Source organism: Arvicanthis niloticus, chromosome 29, assembly GCF_011762505.2.
Source record: "Arvicanthis niloticus isolate mArvNil1 chromosome 29, mArvNil1.pat.X, whole genome shotgun sequence".
Taxonomy (NCBI): domain Eukaryota; kingdom Metazoa; phylum Chordata; class Mammalia; order Rodentia; family Muridae; genus Arvicanthis; species Arvicanthis niloticus.
In genome coordinates this window covers 24,632,879-24,638,390 of record NC_133437.1, presented here as the reverse complement: position 1 = coordinate 24,638,390, position 5,512 = coordinate 24,632,879, and positions in this window count along the sequence as shown.

Genomic DNA, 5,512 nt, shown 5'->3' with positions numbered 1-5,512 from the left:
TCTGGGTGTTTTTTCCTCTTTGTTTCTGTGTGATTTTTTTGGGGGGGAGGGAGCAAACTTGGTTAGGTAGAAAGAAATTACGATTTGCTTTGCTCTTTCTGCCCATACTATCTATGCTCCTGGATATTTTCTGTTACGGCAATGCTTTTCTCTGTATCTTCTAAAAGTCCTAAGGAGGAACACAGAACCAGGGCAGCTAGAAGAGGCTGTCAGTATAGGTCAGGATACAGCCCCTGCCTAGAATCCCCCAGTGAGGTGTTGGGGGTGTGGCTCAGTGGTAGAGCCCCTGTCTAGAATCCCAGTGAGGGGCTGGGGGTGTGGCTCAGTGATACAGTACTTGTCTGGAATGTTGGAGGCCCTAGGCTTAGTTCCTTGTACAACAAAAAGAATATAAGTCAGTCTTAACTGTAGGTGTCATCACAGCAATGCCTGATACAGATTATTATAGGTGAGGAAACTGCAAGGGATTGGGAGTCAGTTCACCCACCATGTCCTTCATCTGGTAGAATTTCTTATTGGTCTCTTCTTGGGATGCACAAGCCCTTCTATTAAAAAAATATTTATGTGTATGGGTTTTTTTTTTTTTTTTTTTTTTTTTGCCTGCATATATGACTGTACCATGGGAGTGCCTTTGGAGACCAGAAAAGGGCACCCAATTCCCTGGGACAGGAGTTACAGTTACAGAGGATTGTAAGCGGCTATGTGCATACTGGGAATCAAACCTGGGTCCTCTGGAACAGCAACCCATTCTCTTAACCACTGAGCCATCTCTCCACCCCACCACCTTCTTTTAAAGGCAGGGCCTTGCTACATAGGTATGGTTGGCCTCAAACTCATAGTAATCTGCCTCCCATCTGCTGGGATTACAGATACATGCTTGGTCTTCTGTACTCTCTGGTCATCTCCCTTCCCTTCTTTCCATTTTTGTCCCTCACCCCTGTAGCTGTCTGTCCCTCTTATTGTTTCCCCCTTCCACCCCAGGCATTCTGTTTCCTGTGTCCCTGGACAGGACTAATTTAGTAAATGCTCCAATCCTCTTATGACAACAGTCCAGCCTCAGCAGAAAGGCAGGGGAATTATGGAGGATTAGGCTCAGCCTCAGGACCCGTGGGGGAGGGGATTCTGTGGGGAAAGCCATTTTCTTTTTAAACTATAGGACATCTGTTCATCCCATCAGACCCACATGAACACAGCTCTATTTGTGTGCACCATAATGATACAACCACCGGCTCACTGCTTATTTGTGTGCATATGTGTTTGTGTGTACACGTGCTTGCACATGCAGAGGTCAGAGGAAGACATGGGATGGATACCTTTCTCTTTCACTCTGCCTCCCCCTTTTGATCTCTTAGATTTATTTATTGTATTTAATGTGATTGAGTGTTTTGCCTGCATGTAGGTATGTGCACCATATGTGTTTAATGACTTCAGAGGCCAGATCAGGCCTAGAAAAAAAAATTAAATTACATTGGTGTGTGTGTGTGTGTGCACGCGCGCGTGCGCATGCATGTGTATGAGGAGTGCACGTGCACACAGTGAATGTGGAGGTCAGAACATAACTTCAGGTTAGAAAGTTGGTTCTTTCTTTTAAAAATTTTATTTATATGAGTACACTGTAGCTGTCTTCAGACACACCAGAAGAGGGCATCAGATCCCATTACAGATGGTTGTGAGCCACCATGTGGTTACTGGGAATTGAACTCAGGACCTTTGGAAGAACAGTCAGTGCTCTTAACCACTAAATCATCTCTCCAGCCCCTAGTTGGTTCTTTCTTTACATCATGATGGAATAACCGGTTGATAGGCTTGATGGGAAGCATTTTTACCCATAAGCCATCTTGTCAGCTTGCAAAGAATCAAGTCTCAATATTATCTAAAGAGGTTACCAGTGACCTGGAAAATATGACTGGAACTAATTTTACAGAACATATAGGTCACAACTAAGGCCATTATACCCTGAATGCAACATATCTTGTCTGATTCTTTGAAGCTAATCAGTTAGTAATTAGTATTTGGGAAGGAGAACACTCAGGTCTGGCCAGCTTGGATTCTAGAGAGGGCATGGATGAAACTCCCATTTCCTGAGAGCATCTTGCTCAGACCAAAGCCACGTTAACTAATGTTTAAAAGGGATTTATTTGTTTTGCCTGGAATGGTGGGCACACCTTTAATCCCAGCACTTGGGAGGCAGGTGGATCTCTATGAGTTCAATTCCAGTGTGGTCTACATAAGAAGTTTCAGGAAATCCAGAGCTTTATAGTATAAAAATAAAAGACATGAGAGCTAGGCAGTGGTGGCCCATGCCTTTGATCCCAGCACTCAGGAGGCAGAGGCAGGTGGATAGCTTTGAGTTTGAGGCCATCCTGGTCTATAGAGTTTTAGGACAGCCAGGGCTACATAGAGAAACTCTGTCTCCAAAAACCCCAAAAGAAAAAAAAAAAAAAAAAAAAAAAGAACAGATAAATTATTCTATTTTCTTGTATTTGTTTCTTTGATGTCACGGTTGGTAATTGAACTGAGGTTGTTTCTCCAAAGCTGGGCAAGTGCTCTGCCACTGAGCCACATGCCAGGGAAGCTTTTTAACTGTGTGTTAGATTTTGTGCTGAGTCTTCAACCTCTATGGTGTCAATGACCTTTCCTCAGGACTTGCTATACAGAATATATAGCCTTTTGTGAGATGGTATCATCTCTGCATCCCTGGGCTCCTGGGCTGATGGTCCTGGACTCAAAAAACAAAAACACAAGTTAAGCAAGCCAGTAAGCAGCACCCTCCATGGCCTTTGTATGAGCTCCTAACTCCCGGCTTCTGCCCTGGCTGCCTTCAATGATGAACAGTGATATGAAAGCCTAACCCAAATAAACCCTTTCTTGCCCAAATTGCTTTGGCCATGGTGTTTCATCACACAGCAATAGTAACCTCAACTAAAAAACCCTCACATCCAGCAGACCTCCCCACCCCATGGCCCTACTCAGTCTGCAGCTCCCCTATTAATCTCTAATTGAGAAGATGCCCTGCAGGCTTGCCTGCAGCCTGATCTTATAGAGGCATTTTCCTAATTGAGGTTCCCTCCTCTTAGATGATTTTAGCTTGGGTCAAGTTGAAATAAAACTATGTAGCACAACTCCCCCCCCCTCAACTTGACACACAAGCACATCACCATCAAGTCACAACTTTCCTTCCTCATTCATCCTCAAGATCACACATTAAAAACACAAAGTACTTTAGAAGTCCTGCAGTCTTTACAAATCCAAAGACATTAAAAGTTCAGTTCCTGTAGTACCTGTGAATCAGAGGCAGGTGGATCTCTATGAGTTCAAGGCCAACCTGGTTTACAAAATCAGTTCCAGGACAGCCAGGGTTTTACACAGAGGAATCCTGTCTTGGGGGAAAAAAAAAAATTCAGTCTCTTTAAAATACCCAGTCTCTTTCTTTTTTCTTTCTTTCGTTCTTTCTTTTTTTTTTTCCTGAGACAGGGTTTCTCTGTATAGCCCTGGCTGTCCTGGAACTCACTCTGTAGACCAGGCTGGCCTTGAACTCAGAAATCTGCCTGCCTCTGCCTCCCAAGTGCTGGGATTAAAGGCGTGAGCCACCATTGCCCGGCTACCCAGTCTCTCTTAAAAAAAATTTTTTTTTTTTAAAAAGTATATCCTGCCAGGCAGTGGTGTCACATGCCTTTAGTCCCAGCACTTGGGAGGCAGAGGCAGGTGGATTTCTGAGTTTGAGGGCAACCTAGTCTACAATGTGACTTCCAGGACAGCCAGGGCTACACAGAGAAACCCTGTCTCGAAAAATCAAATATATATAGTTATACATAGTCTCCCAACTGCAGTTTCCCTTCCCTTCTCTCCTTCCAGGCCCTCTGTTCCCCCAACCCCCGCCTTCTCTTCATCCACTCCTCAATTTCTCTTCAGAAAAAGGCATGCTTCCCAGAGATATCAAACAGCCATTGCATACCGAGTTGCAGTAAGACTAGGTACCTCCTCTCCTTTCAAGGATAGAAGAGGCAACCCAGTAAGAGGCAAGCATCCCAAAGGCAGGCAGCAGAGTCAGAGACAGCCCCTGTTTCCCACTTAAGGAGTCCCACATGAAGACCAAGCTACATAACTGTAACATATATGTGCAGAGGGCCTAGGTCAGTCCCACACAGGCTCCCTGGTTGGTGGTTCAGTCTCTGTGAGCCCCTATAGGCCCAGGTTGGTTGATTCTGTGGGTTTTCCTGTGGTGTCTTTGATCCCTCTGGCTCCTACAATCCTTCCTCCCCTCTTCCACAGGATTTTCCAAACTCCACCTAGTGTTTGGCTGTGGGTCTCTGCATCTGTTTCCACCAGTTGCTGGATGAAATGACAATTGGGCTAGGTACCAATCTATGAGTAGAGGAGAATACCATTAGGAATCACTTCACTGATGTTTCCTTCCCCACAATTTGTATTTGGTTCTATACCAGGTCTCTGGGCAATCCAGCCTCTGGGTCCTGGCCCTGCAGGCATTGTCAGGGTTTGGCTCCCTCTCGTGGCATGAATCTAAGGATCCAGTCTATTTAAAAATTCCAAATGTCTTTTAAGAGCTCAAAATCTTTCAACTGTGTGCTCCTGTAAAAATCAAAATTAAGTCAAAGCTTTCTTACAAACAAGAGGAAAGAACCAGCACATAGTCATAATCAGATCACAGCAAAACCAAACTCTCAAAGATGTAAATAATAAAATGTCTCAGGCTGATCCTCAGCTCTGTAGCACAATTCCTGCTGTAGTCCCCCTTTCCTCTCTGACCTAATCCCCAGTGGATCACAAAGGCCTCCTCCTCTTACCTTCCAGCAAATCACCCCAGTATCCCGGCCTCCCTAGCAGGCATTTCCCTGTGCACACATCAGCTGAGCAGGCCATAGTAACAGGTAAGCTAACTGGTACCCTTCACCAATCTCTCTTCTATTCAAAATTCAACTCCCCAATCTCATTCTTAGCTCTGCAACAGACACTAGTCTCCACACTCATCAGATCCACAGAAAAATTTCTACCAGGCAACACACAGCTATCACAATTGTCTAAAATTGTGAAACAGAAACCAAGGCAGAAAACATCCAATCAGCAAAGACAAATCCAGAAATCAGCACCTAGATCTATAATCAATCATCTCAATCCCAGTGTAAAAACACATCCAATAACAGTCAGGGCAATATGTTTACATTTGAGCCCAGATACACTATCATAGCAGGCTGAGAATATTCCAACATAGCTGAAGCCTAAGAAAAGACTTTGAAACCACCTGTCTGAAGTTGACAGAGATCCTTAAAGAAGTTAGCAGTGTTCTTTGTATGGGGTTGCAATCCCCTTAACTCCTTCAGTTCTTTCCCTAGCTCTTCCATTGGTGTCTCTGGACTCAGTCCTATGGTTGGCTGTGAGTATCTGCATCTGTATTGGCCAGGTGCTGGTAGAACCTCTCAGGGAACAGCCATATCAGGCTCCTGTCAGCAAGTACTTCTTGGCATCCGCAATAGTGTGGGGATTTGGTGTCTGC